Below are 22,261 nucleotides of genomic sequence, written 5' to 3'. Positions count from 1 at the left end.
CGGGATGGTTTTCTTGTGACAGAGAATACTAACAGGTAACATGGGGGATGTCAGACACTCTCAAGTCACTGATTTTGCCTGAAATATCTATTTCAAAGCCCTTGGGAAGAGGGGTGCATCTTCAGTCAGGGACTTGGCTACCACCTATTCTCCAACCCATGACTTCTGGGGCAGGAGAGATGCACAGAGTCTTCTATTATAAAGCCAGGAACTCCTTCTTCATAGTAAAGTTGGAGAACGTGCATGTGATGCAGGGGTCAGCTGTGAGCTGCCTTATAGCCAGCTTTTAGAAAATATAGATACTGCCGGGTATGGTGGTGCATGCCTGTAATCCCAGCAGCTTCGGAGGCTGAGGCAGGAGGATCACAAGTTCAAAGTCAGCCTCAGCAACTTAGGGAGGCCCTAAGCAACTCAGTGAGACTCTATCTCTAAATATAATATTTTTAAAAGGGCTATGGATGTGGCTCAGTGGTTAAGCACTCCTGGGTTCAATACCTGGTGTTAAAAAAAAAAGAAGATAGAAGTACTTGGTATGGAGCCATGGGAAGACAGATTTGATGTTGATTTGCCTTGGCAGATAGACAAGTAAGACATAAAATCAAAGAATGTTAAGCTAGAAGAGACCTTGGCAATCACCCACCAATCCCCTATGTACAGGTGAGAAAATGGCCCCTGAGACCTCAGCAAGGGTTAATTTGGGATTTTGAAAGTATTTCTTTTCCTTTTCAAACAAAAATACAAATGTGAGACACAGGCAAGCGACTGGCCTGAGGTTCTGCTGCAGTGTGGAAGAAGCACTTGTCTGGTCCCCAAATCCGTCTCCTTCCATCCCTTTACTTGTCCCAGCGGGATTCCATCGGAGGGACAGAACTGAGTCTGGAAAAGGATCTTTTACGATAGCAGCGTAATCATGCTGCCAACGGCTCTTCACCATTTAAAACTTTAAATAATCAACACTTCACAATTTCCAGGATAATTTCAGGAACAGTATCTTTTGAATAAAACATAGACTTGTTCTATGGGGGATGTTAAACATGAAACGTCATTGGTAAGCCAATCTCCAAACACACCTGGTTCTAGGGGGTTAAAGCCACCTGCCGAAGGGCCATGTGAAGGTGGCACTTGTGTCTGATTTTCATCAGCCACGTCCCACGTAGCCCAGCCACTGGAGGCAGGGAAACAGCGCTAATGGGGTGGTAAGAGCGGTTGGAACGCCGTCCCCCGCACAGGCTCCTGTCTACAGCTTTTGTTCCCAGGGTCTCTTCAATAAATATGACTCAGTCTGCTGCTGTTCGGGCTGCACTTCCTCCGGGCTGGGAGCTGACAGCAGCAGCTCTGTGGGGCCAGTCTGGGTGACTCAGGGCCCACTGGCGGGGCTGCTCTCCTCTCCCCTCTGACCCGCTTCCTCTGCCACTGCAGCATGGCTGGCCCTCGGTGTGTCTCCCCAGCCCCATTATAGACAGGCTTGGGAAGCTGCCAGCTAGCTCCTTCCCACCCACCTCCTCACATATAAGATTCCTAGTCTCTTGTGTATGCATGATGCATGGAGGGCCAAGTACGGGTCAAAACGTCTTCTTGTGAAAAACAAAAACAAAAGGCAGGAAAGGCCTCCCAGCTGTTGGTCCTGTTCTAGATACCTGTTGGAGCAAGAGTGGGGGAGTGGGGGGGTGGCGGGAAGGGGCGGAGAAAGGGTCATCTGGACCAGTTCACACTTGTGAACCTGCCTTTGCCCCAAGAATCAGCCAGGATAGGAGCTTTTGTCTTTTGCGTATTTGGGTGTTTTCTAAACTCAAGGGGGTGATTTCTAGAACAAGGGCCGTAACATATTCCACAACGAGAACAATAAAAAGCAAATGCATAAGAGGTATGCGGTGTCCCTCCCCTAAGCTAGCGGAGACCATAGTCACCACAAGGACACACAAGCGGAGAGTGGCCTGTTCACAAGACCGCCTGCCTGGGTTAGAGAGGACTCAATTTTGAAAATATTTATTTAGCAAAATAAACATTTTTTTCCTAAATAAATCCCAAAAGATTCCACAAATATTTATTTAGTACCCACTAGGAGGGAAACCCAGACAGTCTGTAATACAGATTTTCCATGAGCTGTGCTTTGGCAGACTGTTGATGGTGGAGGCTGTGTTTTGTCAGATACCCATGACAAGGACAGTAGGACAGCTAGGGGCCACCATGGTGAGCCTGGGAGTCCCCTTAGCTCTGGGGACTGGCATGCCCTGTCCAAGAAAGTGCTACTGCGTGCCAGGACATCCTAAACGCAATGCCTGTTGCCTGGCCTCTGCTGTACGATTCCCTTCCTCTCCTTTCCTGTGGTATAGGGGGGGCCCCCGAGTGGCTTGACCGTACCTGCACGTGTTGTCCTGTGGGTCTGAGTACCCTGAGTCACTCACTCAGGTGTGTTCTCCCTCTTTCACGTAGACACCTCTCTATCCACCCCTCCTGGCAGACCCAGGCCACATGGGGCGCTGTCATGGCTGAGCAGTTCTAAGTGATTCCGCTTAAGAGGCGCGATTTCCCATGGCTCAGCTGTGGGAAGGGGAACAGCCTGGGGCGCCAGCTCATTTTGCCCCTTCCATCCCTTGGACCTGGCTGCGCGTGGCTTTGCACAGCACTGTAGGAGCCGGAGATTCGGCCCAAGCAGCAAGGGGCCTACTGTGGGAGAGGAAGCCACCACGAGGCATCACCGCCGGTGGACTGTCACGGCACTCTTGGTTGCCGGTGTCAGAAACCCCAAAGGGGGGGGATCTGCTGGCTTGTGTATGCAAATTAAGTGAAGATCCAGAATCAGCTGAACCCAAAGAGGACTGGAACCTGGGACTTAGACGTGGCCAAGAACCTCTGAGTCTGTCCCTCCGCCTCTCAGTCTCCGTTTTACGTTCCTCTGTGACTCGCTGCACACTGGCTTTATTCTTTCAGAACAGCATCTGCCATAAGCAGGACCATGGCTGCTCACTGTGTCCGAGCTTCAACCATCCCTCACACAAAGAAGCGTCTTTCCTGAAGCCACATTTTAAAAATGCCAGGGAAGAACTCTGGTGGTGGGGGCTAAGACCATATGTCCATTTCAGGAGCAATCCTCACGGCCAGGAGGGAGAGGTGCTCTGTTTGCTTTAGCTCAGTTTGTGTGTCCCACCCTGTGTCCAGACCACAATGAGGAGGTGGAAGAGATGACCTGCCCTGATGGACAGCCTCCACCAGAGTTATGAGGTGGGCGCTAGAGGAGGAATAGTTCCCACCAAGGAAGTGAGTGAAATTCTCTGAAGCAAGGGGAGGTGTTGAAGGCAAGGGAAGCAGTTGAGGTCCCCTGCAATAAATTTGCAAGCTTTGGTGGCTTGTGTAGCAGATAATGATTCACAGATGCAGGTATGGACCACTGCTGGGAGGACTCTCAAACTTGGAAAATGGAGACAAGTGGTGACATCGAAAGTGTTTGGAAATTGGGCTGGGGTGGTGGCTCAGTGATAGAGCACTCACCTGGCATGTGCAAGGCCCTGGGTCCCATCCTCAGCACCACATAAAAATAAATAAATAAAATAAAGGCATCGTGTCCAACTACAACTACAAAATAAATATTTAAAAAAGGAGAAAGTGCTTGGAAATTGGCCACATTTTGTCAGTGCTGAGGTCAAGTAAACCTTTGCAGGAAGATGGGTAACAAGGTCGTGCAGTGGCCCTCAATGAATCAGCTCTGGGCTGCTGTGCTGGCTGACGTACCGCTGCAGGGTTTGACAGCAGTGACTCGAGGAAAGAGGTGACCGAGCTCGCCCTCCTGCTCATGTTGGTCTGTTTGTGGAATGTCACAGCCAGGTCACACGTTTGCTCATTTTTCTGCCTTTGCTGAACTGACTCAGTGTCAGTGTCTGTGAAGTCCCACGGAATCACCCCTGGTTCTCAAGGATGACTTTTGTATTCTATGGCTTATGTCTGAAATTGAAAAACCACCTTGGCCTGTCCCTTCAGTCTTCCAGTAGGAATGCCACCCTGATGACCTTACTCTTAGGATTTCTGACCCCAAGAACTGTAAAATAAATTGGTGTTTTTTGAGCCACCAAATCTGCGGTTAATTCACTACACCCACTGCAGGAAACTAATTAATCTGCCTTTCTGGAAAGCAACTGGTCATTGTGGATCAAGAAATAGAAAAGAGTTTATGACTTTTGACTCAGTCATTCTACTTTTACACTAAGAGATTCATTATATTATTATCTTTAATAGCAAAACCTTGGAGTCACCTGAGAATCCAGTGGTTGTCCTCATCTCTATTGCAGTGACAGCGTGGCTCAAGTTAGATGACGTGACCTGCTCACTCATGGCTACCGCCCACTGATGATGTTGCCTCCAACAGTGTGTTGTGATCACAGGTGGGAAGGGGCGGCCTATATTACAAAATGACTATGATGGTAACTTTGCTGTCAATCTAGCAATTTCACAATGACCATGCCTGGCATCGGGCCAGAGTTGAGGGTAAGAATAATATGGTCTGGTCAGAGTGTTATACCCATATTCATTTCCTGGTTTTGATGTTATAGTCCAAAATGTCACTATTAGAGGAAGATGGATCATGAGTTCACAGGATTCTGTGTGCTATTGTGCAATTTCCTGTGTGTCTATAATTAACTCAAAATGAAGAGTAGAAAGAAATAGCTACAGGGTAAAAAATCCTGAGAAGCTGCATGAATCTGACCATGGAGATGGTTATTAATATAAAGACTTCTCAGAAAAGGTGATGTTCTTGTTGAAGAGCTGCAGTCAGTAGCAAATTTTTAAAAATGGAAGCAACTCTCATGACCTTCAGTGGGTGACTGGTATATCCATTCAGTGAAATACTACTCAGCAATATAAAAGGATGGAACCACAGAAACACACAAACACCTAGATAAATCTCAAGTGTGTTATGTGGAGTGGATAAAAGTCAATCTTGAAAGGTTATATGCTGTTTGATTCCATTTATTAGCATTCTTAAAAGGACGATATTGCGGAGACAGAGAACACACAATAATTGTAGAGATGAGGGGCTGAATATGACTATAAGGGAGTCCTTTCATAGTGATGGAGCAGTTACGTGTCTTGATTGGGGTGGTAGTTACATGACTATGCACGTGAAATGAAATTGCACAGAACTACATGCACACACATACATGCACACAAACAACTCCATGTGAAAAGTGGTGAAAATGGAATAAGGTCTGTGGTCTGGTCAGAGTGTTATACCCATGTTCATTTCCTGGTTTTGATGTTATAGTCCAAAATGTCACTATTAGGGGAAGATGGATCATGAGTACACAGGACTCTGTGTGCTATTTGTGCAATTTCCTGTGCGTCTATAATTATTTCAAAATGAAAAATCGAAAGAAATAGCTACAGGGTAAAAATCCTGACATTTCTGTCCCCTGGGCTTTTCTTACCACCCAGATAGTTCCAAGGCCATCTGAATTGGGGTTTACCTCATCTTTTCCCATCACGGCCAGACATCTGCTCATGGACATGTGGAGAGGGAGGTGAAACCAGCCTCCCACCACAGAGGGGAAGGGAAAGCTCATTTTCTCCCAGATCCTCAGTGCTTCGGGCCACCTCTTGCCTGCCTGCTCCCTCGCCAACGTCCGGGCACCATTTCCCAACCACCAGCCTAAAGTTGGCTGTGTTTGTGAGACACCGATGATGCTGCGCCATGTGTCAGGAGCCAGGCTGTCTCTCTCTTTGCTGTCTCAGTGCCAGGCATCACTTTGTGGGTTGTATGAGCGGGCCAGGTAAAAATGGCAGCTGGTCTCATGGAGATTACATCAGGTGGTCTGGATGCAGACTTCCTAGCTCACCTCTCTTGTAATCTCTGAAAATTTCTTATTATCTTTGAAGCTTAGTGTTTTGTTTGTTTGTTTGTTGAGGGAGGGGTTACTCATAGCAATTGGATTAACTAAAACCAACCTCCTTGGATTCCTGTGCAGCCACACGAAAGGTTTCACCTAGTACTTAGCACCGTGTCTTAAATAGGAGCTGCTGTGTGTTCTCTCTAGGTTTGCCCATCCTCTCTGGACTCCACTCCCGTATGCACTGCCCAGAATTGTCTGAATTCCAGCAGGTTATGCACAGGGATAAGGACACAGTTCAGTATAGAAGGTTCCTTTGACTTGAACACGGCACAGTTCTGCCAAGCTCAGGCCAAATGAAGTTGTGAAGGAGAAAAGGAGGAATTCTTTTTGTCTTTCTGTTGATATTTGTGTCATATTGTTTTTAATTCTCTGTGCTTTGGTGCATATAAGTTTATGATTGTAACTTCTTGGTAAATTTTTCCTTTTTAACATCTTGATTTCTCATAACTGTGCTAAATGGTTATTTTATATATCAACTTCCTTTCATTTAGTAATGAACTGATTTATATTTTTCTACCTCTTTCTTTCAACTATTTTGTTTTAAGATTTTAGATTTAGTTCTTGGAAGATTCATATTTAATTCACAATTAATCCAGATTTTTTAAAAAAAATACTAAATCTAAAGATCTTTATATTTTAATGGGAAATTTAAGCCATTTATTTTTAAAATTTATTTATTTTAAAATAGTTTTAATTTTATTTATTTATTTTTAAAATTCTGATACATTTGAATGTCTCTCCTTTATAATACACTTGTCACCAATGTGGCAGTATTAAGAGATGGTGCCTTTAAGAGGCATTGGGTTACGAGGGCTATTCCCTGGTTAAGGCCTTTTCAAAAGAGGCTTCAAGTAGCTGCTCCCGTGCAGCTTGCCAACTTTCCCTCTGCCTTCTTCCGCATGAAGTGTGGGCCCTTGACTTTGGACTTCCCAGCCTCCAGAACCGAGAGAACAAATCTGTTTTTTATAAATTTCCCAGTCTCGGGTGTTTTGTTATAGCAGCACAACATAGACTAAGACAACTTCTCATATATTTAGTACATTCCTACTGTATTATTTCACATTTTTCAATTAGCTGTGTTTTATATTAGACCTTCCCATGCTCTTGCTTTTATTGGATTGATTGTTATTATTTCCTCCTCTTATTGGTTCTACTCTCTTGGTGGTTTTATGATTTTGAACATGGACTTGAATTGAAAGTCTAAACATGGGTTAGTTGCATTCTCCTCCTCCTCAAGGTGGAATGGCTTGGTGAGACCTTGACTCTAGCCTTTCTGCCCGCTTCTTCTAAGTTATTGTCAACTAGCGTTTGAGCGTGGCCTTCCTTTTAACATTCTCACTCCAGGTTAGCAGGTGTTCTACCACCCAGCTGCCCTCCAGATCCTCTACTGGTTTTTAGTCCTCAAGGGCTCTGCTCAATGCAGTTCTTGATTTCGACTCTGGCTTGTGTCCCCTGCCCCTTCCTCAAGGTTGGCGGAGGATGCCTGTGGATCGTAATTGTGAACGGGGAAGGGAGTGAACTTTTCACGTATTTTTGATTGTGGAAATGTCCTGCAGAGTGTTCCTTGTTCCTCTGCCTGAATCGTTTGTCACCATTTCTGGATTTGTTTCTGTTTTAATTACTTGGGTTGGAATTCCCGCTGCACTGAGCAGAATAGCACAGACTTTTGTTCTTAATTTTTTTTTTCTTTCTTTTTTTAACGGGGCCTGGCCAGAGGTCAGGCTTCCCCGCATGTGGGGAACTGGCAATCAGTGTGTCTAGAGCCCGACTTTGCAGGGCAGCTGTTTCTTCTCTGTGTTCTGTCCCTGCCTCCCAGGGATCTGAAGTCTGATGTCACCATTCTGCGTGAACATGAGTCCCCAGCCCCAGTTCCTGGGGATGATCCTCTGATACCCCTGGGAACTCCCCAGCTTTATTGCCCACCCACTGCTCTGAATTTGAGTGTCATTTCTGATACCTGGAGATTTCCTCGGTGCCACTTGGTTGTGACTGAGGCTTTTTTGTTATGCCCGCCCCGAGCATCCATGCATTTGGAGGAGAGAGGCCCAGTCTGCATAAGGTCCATCTGTCGGAGCCACTGTAACCCACACATGCCCACATGCCATGGGTGGAAGTTCACTTCATTAATTCAGGCAGCAAATGTCACTGAGGGAACTATATCCTAGGGCTACCGTGATGAGGCAAGAGACAGAGTCCTCCCCACCCTCCCAGAACCCCTCATCCCGAGGGGCACACAGAGTTGACTCCAACAGCCTAAATAAATGTGACTCTGCAGCTCTGGAAATGCTTCCTGCTGTCAGGGAGGCCTGGTCTGGCCAGAGGTCAGGAAAGAGGCAGGGAGAGGTCACAGAGGCCAGGTCGGCTAAGGAGGGCCAAGCTACAGGGCCCTTCCTTCTCCCAGCCCTCCCACCTTTACCTGGGAGCTAACCTGCTCCTGATCAGGTAGAAGAAAGCCAGGGTGATTAAGTCCTGAGGGGCAGGGTCAGTGAGGGGGCAGGCCTTGCCCAACACGAAGCCCAAACACTGTGAAGCAATGACACGGCTCACGCTGGGTTAAGAAACAGAAGGATGAGCAAACCCTGCGGGCGCTGCACCTGCCAAACCTTGACAAACCGACTGGGGTGTGGGGATTAAGACTCCATTTCCCTTGCCCTCTGGGTCTAGATTTCGGGATTTCTTCTTCCAGATGATATCAGGGAGAAGGAATCTTAGTTATTCTCTAAATACAATGTGTTGGTCTTTGAATTGTCTGGGAGGTGACGAAGGAGAGGGCAGGCAGGGTTTCAGATTTTAGAGTCAGGAGAGTCCTGGACTGGGAGGGGCAGAGCTCCTCTGGAAGGACCCTCTATCTCAGCACCCTGCATTTCCAAGGCTCCCAGGGTGGCCTCCTCCCTGGGCCTGGCACCTGGATTGATTGGCCTGGAGCCTGACAGCCCCCTGCTGCCTCACCCTCCCATTGTGTCAAGAGAATGCAATCTGTGTGCTCTGAAGGCTCGTGCAGAGTGTGTTCATGGCTTACTAACCTGGCCAGGTCTGCATTGACTGGAGGGGAAGCCTGGATCTCACTTGGAACTTCCTTTTATGCATACAAATTGCTGACCAATCCCCAGCAGCCTGTCCTAATCCAGGTCTGGCCCTGAGCCTCTGATCATTTTGCTGACCCAGTTTGTCATCCTGGAGGCAGGGCCTTGAGTTGAAGTCAGAGCCTCTGGCAAGGCCAGGATCCTGCCCACGTGTGTCTCCCTCTCCCCTCCCTCTCCAGCCCTTCCCTGAGGCAACCTTCTCCCACTCCGCTTCCGGGGTGTGATTCACGGGCAGCTCCCTATAAGCATGGCAGGTATGTGTCATTTCCTTATGCTAGAGAGACAGAGGATGACAGACAGATGGCACTGTCCACCATTCCCGCTACTTCCCTGGCCTGAGCAGGGCTGGACAGTCGCTTGCTCCTAGGGATCTGTCCTATCCTCGGCACCTGTTCCCACCCGCCCCTTCTTCCCTGACACCTGGAGTCTTTGGCAAACCAAGACCCCGCCCCACTCACTCCCAGCACTGTCTGTTTCCCTACCAGTGCTCCCCTGCAACCCTTTGCCCTTGCCCAAAGCCCTTTGCAGCGGCTTGCCCCATGCTGAAGGACAAAAAGGACCAGTTCTCCAAGTTCTCCAGTTCTACTGGCCATCTCTCAAAGGAACTCAACAGACCAGAGTGAAAGTGTCAGATGTGGGCAGAGAGCCAGCCCCACACGAGGCCTTGGAAGTGAGGTTCAGTAAGCTTTGTAGTGTCACAGATCAGGAGCATTGTCCCAATTCTTGGTGGCAAAGGACACCTGAGATGCCCACATGGCCAGAGTGGGCTGGGAATTCTTGTATTTCTCCTGCAATAGTGTCAACTCCTGCCCTGCTCACGGTGGGGAGTGGGAGAAGGCTCAGTGCCTGTTGCTGGCTGAAGGCCCTGAGTCTGTGGGGTGTAGGATGAGGGCCAGCTCCTTCTGTCAGGTCGTGGCACTTCTGTGCTCTTGGGCCCAGTTCTGAAGGATCCTCTTGAACCCGCTAGAAAGGCTTTGGGGCAGTAAAGGTGAAGGACCTGAAGAGGACATCTTGTGAGAACTCTTTGAAGGATTTGAGGCATCTTAGAATGAAAAAAACTGGGAAAGCAGATGAGCGGTTTTCTCATAGTTTAGGTGGCCACGTTGGTCCCCAAGGCAGACCCAGAAAGTTACAGAGAAGTAGCTTGTTTTTTTTTTTTTTTAAACATATTTATTTTTTAGCTTTTTAAGTGGACACACTATCTTTATTTTACATTTATGTGGTGTGGAGGATCGAACTCAGTGCCTCAACCATGCTAGGCAAACCCCCTTACCACTGAGCCACAACCCCAGCCCCCTACGTTGGGCTTTCTAAGGAAAGCTTCCTAAACCTTAGATCTTGGAGCCCGTGGAAGAGGCTGCAGAAATGCTGAGACAGTGAGTCCCCCTTTGTTACTAAAAGAATTCAAGCAGAAAGTGGCCAAGAGGGAATGCCTATCTGTGCTGGGCTCAAGTGTGGCCAGGTGACCTCTGACAGCCCTCTCCTCTCGGAGCCTCTGTGACTGACTGGGATCTAGCAGAGCCCTGTAGCCAATCCCTGCCTTTCCCATCCCAGACTTCCTCTTCAGAGCGAGGCAGAGGCCCAAGGTGTCACCCAGGCCTGTATCTGGGGTGGGTTATGTGATGATTCTTGGATGAGGCCCCAGGAATGTCTGCCCTGTGCTGAGCTGGTACGGTCATTTAGCATCTCTGGGACATGGATGTGTGAATTCTAACCGGTCGTTTCACCACCCCCGGTCCTGTGGGTCACGATGACTGACTCTCCCTTGCGCTGCAGAGGAGGAAGTGAGGAAACAGCCAGGCCGCTGCAGAGCTAAGATTAGAGCCTGGTGGTTGCTGCTCCCAACGTGCTCCTGCATGCAGAGCAGCCAGGTGCTTGAAGCTGCCAAGGGTCCTGGGGCCTGGCGCTCTCCATACGGCCCACATGCATCCAGCTGGCTTTCAATCCTCACGACTCCGAAACAGCTGCATTATTATTGCCTTGTTACAGGGGAAGAAGCCCAGCCTGGAACCGTTGGCTGAGGGCTTGTGACATGGCTGGCCAGGGGTGGAGCCGTGACCTGCCCCGCAGGATGCTCTGTCTATGCTGCCAGCTGCCAACAGGAGCTGGAAGTGAGCATCCAAGGAGGGTCCCGTGCACCTGCAGAGCACAGCTCGGGGTCTTGGGCAAGGCCCATTCAGCTCCTCACTCACCAGTGAATGATAGACTCCTCTGGATGTTCCAGGTCCCATGCCAAGTATGACTTAGAAGTTTGTCCCATGCTCTTCCAATTTATGAGAAACCAGTAGCCCCAGAGTGAACGTATCTGCAAGTTGTACTATAAAGGGTGCAAGAGCTTATCCTACTGTGGGTGTGAAGAAAGGCTTCAGGGCGGAGGTGGCACAGTTAGGTGGACTTGCAGAAAGGAGCCTTGGACAGGCGAGAGATGGGGTGAGGGGAGCAAGCTGCTGCATTCAGGGCCAGAGGGACCAAAGAGAGTTTTGCCATGAATTCTTGAGCTAAGGGAGCACTACTGACTTCCCCACTTTCTCTGCCCTTCCATGGGTGGCCCCAGCCCCAAACAGAACTTTCCAGACCAACTTCTCACCTGACTTGACGACTGGCCTAAACTTGGTCCCTCATTGGCTGATGCTTCTCCCCCAGTCAGCTATGGATTCCTGTAGATTCCACCTTGGGAATCTCCCTTCACCTGTCTTCCTCTTCAGTGTTGTCCCCATTCTTGGTGAAACTCTATTCTTGCTAAAATCAATGCATGGGCCACCAGGATGCTGCCCCAAGGGTCTTTTCCTGCAAGTCCATTCCTTACTGTGGGTAGAGTCACCATAACCTTTGGAAACCCTGGCACTTTTGACAAAATTGTTAGCAAGCCCAGAGTTTCCTGCCGCTTTGTCCCCATTCACTCCAAGTTTTGCTAACAGCTTTGCCACCCTGCTTCTCTTCTTTACGAGACCATCCGCCCTGAAGGGCTGGGCTCCAGCAGTGCCACTCTCCATGAGGTAAGATTAACTGCTTGTACTTGCACATCCTCCTGTGTAATCTGTATCTCTCTTGTACTTTCCACACTGCCGAGTGTGGAAAAGTCTGCCTACCTCCATGTTGGTTTCTGGGTCATTCTTTCCTGGTCTTTGTATTCTCTCTTTTCCCCCCACCAGGTAGATACTCAAGAGTGTCATCTCAGTCTCTTCAGTTCAGCCCCAGTCCAGCCGAGGGAAGACAGGAGGAGACAGGAGACCATACATGTCACTTAACCTTGGCAGCTTTTTGGTCATTGTTGTTGTTGTTAAAGAAACAATTAGCAAGAACAGGGACCTGCCCAAGACCTGCTTGCTTTCCTCCATGATCCAAGGTATATGCCATATGTCTTCTTCAGAGATGGTATTGTGTGCCAGTTAAGGACAGAAGAGCCAGATCTGCCATTTCATAGCTCTGTGATGTTGAGAGAGTCCCTTTGATCTGTCCATGCCTCACTTTCCCCATGTGCATCATGGCTGGAAAACAATAGTACCTATCTCTTTGCTTTGCTTTGAGAAACAAATGTATTAATAATATTTGCCATTGGCACATTTAAAAAAGTATAAAATAAATGTTTATTATCTTAAGGTTATTATTATCAATAGCCTGTGTCCACTCCTAGACACAACAGACCCACAGCTTAAAACTAGAAAGGCTTGAGATGACCCTGATGATGGGGACCACTTGGTTGGTAATCCGCCTTCCTCCCACCAACCTGAACCTCAGGATTGGAATATGGAGTGAGATGATGAGGGACTTAATGCTTACAGTCCTGGGAAAGGACACCAAATGACACACACATCATGCCTTGTTCCTTTTCTTTTCTTTTTTTTTTTCCCCTTGGGGCTTGAACCAGGGGCACTTAACCACTGAGCCACATCCCCAGCCCTTTTTATTTTTTATTTTGAAACAGGGTCTCGCTAAGTTGCTTAGAAACTCACTAAGGCTTGTTGAGGCTGGCCTTGAATTTACAGTCTTCCTGCCTCAGCCTCCCGAGTCTCTGGGACTACAGGCGTGCACCACCATGCCTGGCCATCATGCCTTGTTTCTGTGCATTTCCCTTGACACTGAGACATTGGAACCTGGCCGGCCTGCCTTTTGTGACTTCTTTCCTCTGTCACATATACCCTGGTCCAATCAAGCTTCTTTGTCAAATAGGACATGACCTATCTGATACTCTACTTTTCTTTGTCAAACAGAACACAACCCACCTGATACTCTACTTCCTGTGATTGGCAGGAAGTCTGAAAACCCAAGAGGTGACTCATAGCTCTCTGGTCTTCGAGTGACACAGAGCTTGGAGTGACTCCATTCCATGCCCAACCTGAGTTAGTTCAGCTTCCCTGGCTTCAGCCTCCTCAGCACCCCTCACACCCCCCTCCTCCATCTCTACATCCCAGGGGCGGTGGCTCCTTCTGTGGGGCAGGGCTATGGATAGCTTCTCCACTTCCTTTTATGCTAACCTAGTTTGTCTCCTGTGTGGACAGCTCAGTCTCCCCAACAACGTCCAGCTTCCAGATTTGAGTGCTGGTGGTTCTTGTGGTGGTAGGCCAGCCTTCACCCAATCAAATCTGGGAAGTCTTTCCACCAGCCAGATCCTGCTCTGCCCCAAATCCTACAGGGTCAGAGGCCAGGATCAGAGCAGGCATCTGGGCCTGGCAATGGCGTCTAGTGCACTGAGTTCTCCCCTACCAGCTAACCTCCCTCTCCCAGGCAGATATTTCCTGAGCAGGGGTCCTGTGCAGGTCAGTCTTTGCAATATGCAAATTGCCTGGGACTGACCTATATGTCCCCTGAGAATACAGGAAGTCTCATGTGAAACAGAGAACACAGAGTAGAGGTTGGGAGAGGACCGGGCCTGAGGCTTCTGCTCCCAGTATGTCATGGGTGTTCACATTTGTGTGTGACAAGAGCAGGCACTAATGGGCAGGGACAGGGGTGGGATATGTACAAAGGGAAGCAGTCAGGCGCCTGAGAAACAGAATGGAGAGGAGAGAACAGGAGGGAGGGAGGCCATCCTCTGCTTGCTTGGCATTTGCAAGCTCAATTTGAGGAGGTAGAGAGTGCTGAGAACAGAAAGTTCCAGAAAGGTCTGGACTACTTCCATTTTTAGAGGCTCTCTGGGTTATAAAAGAAGAAAAAGAAATGCCAAAATAGGGCAGCAGACCGTACAATGTATTTTAAATGTCGACTTTTACCAATTAATAATTTCATGCCCACATGCACACACACGCGCACACAGACACACACGTACACAAATTGACTTGAACGGTTTCATTTAGAAATAATGTCCATGCTCATCTATCCCATGAGCCAGAACCAAGTGGCTTTCTGATTTGGGGAGTTGCCCGGCAGCCTCAGCCTGAGAGATTCTTTAACGGACATAGGGAGGCAGGTTTTTAGACCATTAAAGGAAAAGTCCCAGGTGCTATGTCAGGATAGCTCCTGGACCCTCATGACCCGCTGGGGCCCAGGAGGGGTTGAACAATCTAGGTGTGGAAGTGTCTGGGCCTTCCCAGCTGGGTCCACCCAGTCAAGTATCCATTTCACCAGGGAGACAGGCTGTGGGCCCTCAAGAAGACACTCTCTCCCTCTAGGCACCCTAAGTCAGGCCCCTGCAAGTGCAGAATGTGTTACTGGGGAAGCTCCTGTCAGGGTCTCCGATTCCTCATCGGGAGCCAGGAGACAAAGCAGCCCCTACAGAATAGGAATGCTGAGGACTCAGGCCTGGCTGGGCCTGCTCTGGGCCCAGGTTGGCAAACCCAGGCTGCCCTTGTTTCCACCTGCCACATAGCCTTGGGCCATTCTCTCCCTCAGCTGCAGGGTGACCGTATGACAGTTGGGGACTCATCAGAGCTGATGCTCACGTGGGGTGAGGAAGGGAAAGAGCTGTGTCCCCAAACACACTGCTCTCTCTACTTCCCTTCCACTGATGAGGATGCCCTCCATGGCCAAACTTAGGCTCCTTGGAGCCCTCTTCTTGACCAGGCCTCATCCTTGGCCTGCTAAACCCCGTTCACCCTGCTATCATTGCTGCCTAACCAAGGTCCTCTTAGTAACTGTCCATCCTGGTTCCCTCTCCCTGCCCTTGGCTATAAGTTCCCAGCTGCTCCTCTGTGGTTGGAGTTCAATTCCCCCCAGCAAGTCTTGGCTTCTTAGTAATACTCTTGAAAAAGCTTCTCCTGTTGAACTCCATCTGTTGTGATTTCTTGTGCACTCAACACACATAAACTATTAACTCAGGTGCTTCACAAACCATCTTCTCTCCTGCTCTCAGAAAAGTTGCTTGGAAAGGAGGTTGAGGTCTGTGGAGACATCACCTGTCCCGCGTGGCCAAGGCGTCCCTGTGAGGGACAAGCTGGCCAGGCTCCCTGGAGCTCTGGAAAGATAAACCAGGACTTCCTTGAGTAGGGAAAGTGGGGAAGGGCAGGCGGGAGTAGAAAGAGCTCTCAGGAGCATCTCGCCTCTCCTGGCCCTCCTGTGCTCCCATCCCTTGGAAAGGGCTGTTCCGAGCTTGGTTCCTACAGAAGCATTCTCTGTCATTAGAGGCGTTTCTCAGCATATCTATTTTGGAGCTGCAGCTGGTTGCTTCTCAGAATAAACAGAACTGTGATATGGGGATAAAAGAAGAAAGGAACCTCATCTCCTCTTTGTGTTTTTGCTCGTCCCAAAGCTTCCCAACCTCCTCTTCCCTCTTTTTAAAGGTCTTGCCCCAATACCCCTTCCTCCACACTCCCTGCCCTATAGCTCTTCTTCTACCATCTTATAACCATAGGGGCCCTTCATAGGCATGTAGGGAATCCTACTGTGGCCAGGCTGTGTCCTGGGCTCAGAGGCTGCAGGCGCCTCTGCCCGCAAAGACTCCATGTCAAGTGACACAAGGATTCATATACAGATTGAGTATCCCGTATCTGAAATGCTTGGATGCCAGAAGTATTTCAGATTTTGGAATGTTTACATATAAATAATGAGTGATCCTGAGGATGGAACCCAAGTCCACAGGTGAAATTTATTTATGTTCCACATAGACCTTATACTCATGGTTCGAAGGTAATCTGAGACAATGTTTGAGAGCATCTGCATTTTGACTGTGACCTGTCACAGGGGATTGGACGTGGAATTTTCCACTTGTGGTGTCGTGTCCATCCTCAAAAGGTTTTGGATTTTAGAGTATTTCAGATTTTGGGTTTTCAGACTGAGATGCTCAACTTGTACTAAGGACTTAAATGGAAGAATGTAAAAGCTGGCCCAGCCTCTTCCTGCTTCAGTGAGGCCACTGAGGTCCCCTCCTGGGACTGCTGTGCTCAGGTTCTCAGGGCTCCTGAGAGGTCAGATAGGGCCATAACACCTGACCACACAGGTTTTCCTTGGGCCTCCCTCTGTCTTTATCAGGACAGCTGTTTTGTATTAAAATCCTTGAAAAGGGAGCCGCAGGGGACAGAAAGATAAACCAGACTATTGTTTGTCTCAGACAAAGCTGGTTTGCCTTACCCAGGGTATTTATGGACTGAAATGGCTCCCAGGGAAATTAGGGATGCTTTCCTGAACCTGGAGTGAGAGGTTCTGGTCATGAACAAGCAAAGGAATAGACTTGTGTGTAGACACATCTGAAGCCAAGTCATTTGTCATCTTCTAACTCCTTCTACAGCAACTGGGTCTAGCAGCCTGTTGGGGACATGTGAGCCTCTCACCTCTGTGTTGGTCCCAGGGTCCTTTGCCCCTGTGCTCAATGTGTTTTTTCTTTGGTGAGTTGTGCCCAACTCCACTCACTCCCTGTCCCTTCTCTGCTATCCTGCCCTGTGGCTTTCCCCACAGGCAGCTTGAGAGCACAGGAGGTGGTAGTCCTGGACCCTGGACATGGGGCCTCAGACCCTTGTCCCTCCCCCGGAGTGGTCAGCCTCCTCTTGCTCTGTGGTCTCACTTCTCCTCCTGAGCGTCAGGTGGCCCAGCTCCTCTGCTACCAAATGCAACTCTGAGTAAAAGAGGCAGCTTGGACTCATGCAGTGGATTTCCTCTCGTGGTTTTGTTTTATTTTTAAAGATGAAAACTGTGGTTGGACTTCTAAATGAGCCTTTAGAAACCTCAGTGGATAGCTCATAGCAGAGCTGTCTGTCTAGAGGTGGTCATGGCTTCCTGAGTTGCAAAGGGCCACACTCTGGGCATTTCCACCACCTAGGAGGGTCATAGGTATGAATTTCAGTGTCAGTGGAAACAAGACTGACTCTTGCATGTACAGTGGGAGGAGAATGTCGAGACAAGAACGTGGCTCCTGCCACTCTGGAAGGCAGCATGGAGATTCCTCAAAAAACTAGGAATGGAACCACCATTTGACCCAGTTATCCCACTCCTCAGCAGGTATCCAAAGGATTTAAAGTCAGCATACTACAGTGACACAGCCACATCAAAGTTTATAAGAGCACAATTCACAATAGGTAAGCTATGGAGCCAAGCAAGGTGCCCTTCAACAGATGAATGGATAAAGAAAATGTGGCATATATACACTATGGAGCATTACTCAGCCATAAAGAAGAATGACTTTATGACATTTGCTGTTAAATGGATGGATCTGGAGACTGTCATATTAAGTGAAATAAGCCAATCCCCAAAAAACAAAGGTTGAATGTCTTCTCTGATATTTGGAACTAATCCATAATAAAGTGGGGAGGAGAAGATGGAACTTCTGTGGATTAGATGAAGGGAAATGAAGGGAAGAGTGGGAGGAGGGAATCAGAAAAGGAAAGACAGTGGAATGAATCTGACATAACTTTCCTATGTACATATATAAATACACCACAGTGGATTTCATCATTTTGTATATCCACAAGACTATAGAGTCCTAATTAGAATAAGATATATTCCATACTTATAGAATTATATCAAAGTGGAATCTACTGTGATATATAACTGAAAGAAAGAAAGAAAGAAAGAAAGAAAGAAAGAAAGAAAGAAAGAGGGTTCTAAATTCAAGTGAATTTGGGAGCATATCTCAGTTCCACCATTTCTGAGCCCTGTGGCCTGAGACCTTACACTAGTTATTTAGTTTCTCTGAGAGTCCATTTCTCCATCTGTAATATGGGGATATTAACAGTATCAGTTTTAAAGAATAGCACATTTTTTAACTCAATGCATCACGTTTCTGAGCACCTTTTCTGCATCATGTTCTGGTCCAGGAGTGGCTTACAGCCTGGGAAGGACTGTCACAGCTCTGTCCTGAGGAGCCTTGTAAGTTCTGCTGTTATGTGGATTACACAAGAAAGCATATAGGCATTGCTTAGTACCATGCCTGATACAAAAAAGTTGCTTGATAAACAGGTGTCTTTTCAGGTACGATGTCTTTAATTCTTTAGATTAGAAGCAGGAGAGATGGGCCTTGGGATCAAATCTTCTAGACCTACCAAATAGTGAAAATCATGCCACCTCACATCTGAGCACCTGAGGGAACAGGGAGTGTGACATGGGACAGGAAAAACCTCCAGAGAGCTCAAGGCTACAGCTTTTAAAGATCTGAAGAAATGTCACATTGAAAGGGATTGGAGAGGACAGATGTCCACCCACCAGCTAAGAGAAGGCAGGTTTGTGCTGGAGGGAGAAAGGCTGGGAAGGAAGGCAGTGAAGGCCCAGGCTGAAGGGCAGCAGGGGCTAGAGAGGGCTTTGTTGTTATCCTGCAGGCTGCTGGGGGTGGGTTCCAAACTTTTTTCATGCATGCATAAACTCTGAAAATTTTGCATAGCACACAAGAGGTAAACTGGAAGGTATTTGGAACCCCAAAGAAGACTGTGTATAAGCCCAGAGTATCTAGGATTACTTTCAATCAGGTGCTACAAGACTTGCATGTGCAGACACAATGTCATGAAGGAGGAAGTCACTCACAGATCCCTAGTAATAGGAGCCACACGGGTCATGTAGGGACCCTGTGTGGGTCAGGAGGCTGAAGGAGCATTTATTGCGGTTTCCATGGGAAGGAACAGGTACAGCAGGGTGAGTAGGTTTAGGATTGGCTGGAGTGGATGATTCGGGCTCTGGGGAACAGGGGTTGTCCCCAGTTGCCTGGTACCTAGCTGGAGTGCTTAGGGTAGGTGGATATTGAGCCAGAAGTGACCTGAGAGTCCAGCCTTACTTCCTCTTCAAAGAGATCTGAGTCTAGGAGAGATTTGATCCACTCTGTTCAAAGTCTCATGGTTAATTAAACCAGGTACCTGGAACTCAAGGCTTTCCCAGCATTCCACGAGGTTGGAAGGCACTGGAGGGAGCCGGCATGGGCTCCTGAGTTGTGGGCATGCATGGACACCGCGATACAGAGGCTCAGAGATGCCTCCTGCCAGCAGTATTGCAGCCCCTTGGGGCACTAGGAAGATGGGGGCAATAGGAAGGTAGGGGCTGTAGGGCAGACCCTGCCAGACTAGAGAGGCTGCCCTAACTCCAAACCTGGCCTGGACAAACACAGGGAATTCTTAGAACCCAAGGTCTTAGAGCCTGGATGCAGTCTGGGATGAGACCTCGATCCAGTCACAGCTGAGCCCTGAACCAACTGCTTCTGCTGAAATGAGGATCCTTTTCCCCACCCATTCATTCTGATCGGTGGGTCTAGGGTAGTTATGTGTTTCTAATGATTTTCTCCAAGAAGCATCTGAACTCTGGAAACCAGCAGACCAGATGCTCTCTGAGACCCTTTGGTCTGGGCTAGTCTACGTGGGTAAATCATCACCGCTGAACCACAGAGAGGGCTGGACAGAGGAAGCTATACTTGAAGGTCACAAGCTGCTAGGCCCCATGGGCTGAGAAGCAGAACTCCTGCCCCTGGGGCATTGCTCTTCCTCTGCCCTGCAGCAGCCCCTTTCTCCCCGAGCAATGAACTGGGGACGCCCACTGTACGTAAGGTGTGCCTATTCACATGGACATCTGGTGCAGCATTTGCCCACATGACCTGTTTTTTCCCAGAAGGGCAGTGGGCTGCAGCGGTGAGCAGGGAAGCCTGTGCTCTGGATCCTCCTTCCCCTCACCTGGCACACAGCCAGGCAATTAGACACTTGACAAACGATGGCGATGTTGACAGCCGAGAATAGAACACAGAGTGGGAGGTTAGTCTGCTCAGCCGGTGCTGTGGGCATGAAGTGGATGTGGTTGCCACCTCAGCTGGAGGATGAGCAGGGACCAGAGTTCAGAGTGGTCGGAGCACCGGACAGGAGCCACACATGTGGGCTGTAAGGCCATGGAGGAGGGTCAGGACACGCGACCTTCAAGGCTCATTGAGCTCCCAAATCCCGAGACCCCAAGATCTAGACCAAGAGAGGAGGAAACTACAGGACAGGTTCAGGCTGGGCAAATGTGGGCAAGGCCACCAGGCATGGCTGTCTTCCTGGTCCCTTTCGGGAGTGGCCTTTCAAAGCTCCGTCACTGATGTCACCAGATCTCATCAAAATTGATGCCTACAGGTATCTTGAGGTTGGGACTAAAATGCATATGAATAGCAGATGGTCCTGGTACAGAAAGATCTGTGAACGCCAAACCCTTGTGTTTTCTAGAGTTTTGTGTTTAGAACCAGAGACTGGCTGTGCAAAGCCAGAGCAGGGAGGGCCAGACCCGGCACTCCAAGGCAGCCTGTGCTGGAAGTTGTGGAAAATTCCTTCAACACATTGTCATGAAGACCTCTCTGGCACTGAAAATGGTCCAGCAGTGGAATAGATGGGCTGTTCTCAACAAGATGGATCCCTCCGTCCAGAGCATTTATGCAGATTCTTGAAGGAACCCGAGGATCGGTGATCATGACCAGTAGCTAGCATTGGAGACGTGTAGTTTACAAATAAGTGCTTTATCTACATGAGTATGGCTAATCATCACAGTTCTAGGACAGACAGTTTCACATGCCCAACCTCAGTGGACAAGCACACTGAGATTTGGGGAGGCACCAGGATCTGTCTCAGAGGAGCTGACGGATGAGTTCCCTCCATGCCCAGAGCGGTGGAACTTGCCCTGTCGAGAGTCCCTCCCTAAGCAGAGCCCAAGAGGCTTCTTCTTGCTCCATTTCTGGCTCCAGTTGAGTGCAGGTCTTAGCCCTTTCTGAGCCAGTGTCTCCTCCCTACAAAGGGGCCAGCATCATCTCCAGAGCGGGGAGGGAGGAGGGAAGCTACCACATGCAATGTGTGAGAGGGAGAGCATCTGTACTGAGGCCGCCATTAGACGAAGACTCAGGGCCTGGGCAGGGGCACATTGGCTCAGGCCAGGAGAAGCCTTTCCCTAGCGGGCAACCCATGGAGGGCAGGGCAGGGTAGAGAGATGCTGGATGTGGTGGAGAAGCTTCTGGAAAACAGCCCTCTTCTGTGTAACTCTGTACCTAGGGTCATCTGTACAGTCAGCCCCGAGGGCTCACATGGTCCCCAGCAGCCACCGGGGCAGACCTGAGAAGGTGGGCCTCCTGACAGGCTCAGAGGTCCTTTGTCCTCTGGCAGCAGAGGACCCCTCCTCTGTTCCCTAAGGCCTCAGCTTTGTGCCTTTGGAAGTCACCTAGCATCTCAGCTTCAGTCTCATCTGTGAACAAAGGAAGTAAAACGAATGATCTGGATCCCCTTGAAGCTCCAGTTCCCACTCTCGGGGAGCTCGCAATCTTCCTTATTTCCCCCCTTGTCTATATCCCGGTATTGTTTATCTTTCCTTTCCTAACTACTCCCTCACGTCTTTTTTCTCTTGCCTAACCTCCTCGATTCTGAGATGAGAAAAACTGAGTTCCAGCAGATGGACAAATGGCATGTCTTGCCCAAGTTATCTGAGTGTCTTTCTGGAAAGTCAGTTGGATGTGATTCCAAAGAATGTAAACTCTTATCATTTTCATGACTGTGTGTGTGTGTGGGGTGGGCACATACTAGAAAATTCCCAGTCAGCAGAAAGAGACCTTACTCCCTTTGGAGGTTCTTGAACACTTGGATGTGGACATACATCCGCCCAACACCCCACTCTCTTCTGCTTGCTCTGCCAACCTTGTCTGCCCCAGAAGGCAAACCACATGTAGTCCCCTGAGCCTCAGAGCTCCATTCTCTCCCTCTGACCTTCAGACTGTGGTGAGCTGTGAAGTGGGCTTTTCTCTGACCTCCTGTGTTCTTCAGAAACCTTAATGAACGAGAGCTGAAGGAAGAAAGGCCAGGGACCGTTACACCAAACACCAGCTTATATCTGATGTGAGCTGAATTCATGACTTTGACAGATAAAACCCATGATTCTGACTACTCTGTCCCCAGTTTGGCTGCAGAGCAAATGCAACTGCTTGGAGGCTGGAAGTAGGGCCTAGACCCT

General features: G+C 48.9%; 1 protein-coding gene across 9 annotated transcripts in view; it reads left to right on the top strand.

Annotated features, from left to right (window-relative positions):
- Positions 1–22,261, top strand: part of Ptk2b (protein tyrosine kinase 2 beta) — a 109,236-nt gene that overhangs the window by 22,030 nt on the left and 64,945 nt on the right. Inside the window, exon 2 of one of the 9 annotated variants that reach the window (XM_048801533.1) lies at positions 4,231–4,376. The exons of the other annotated variants lie outside the window; for them this stretch is intronic. The gene's annotated coding sequence lies outside the window, so the exon portion shown is untranslated. The remainder of the gene's footprint in view (positions 1–4,230; positions 4,377–22,261) is intronic. 9 annotated transcript variants of the gene reach the window in all.

This window comes from Marmota marmota, unplaced genomic scaffold (genome assembly GCF_001458135.2).
Source record: "Marmota marmota marmota unplaced genomic scaffold, marMar, whole genome shotgun sequence".
Taxonomy (NCBI): domain Eukaryota; kingdom Metazoa; phylum Chordata; class Mammalia; order Rodentia; family Sciuridae; genus Marmota; species Marmota marmota.
Note: the sequence above shows the minus strand (reverse complement) of the source record. Positions and strands in the feature narration are given on the sequence as shown.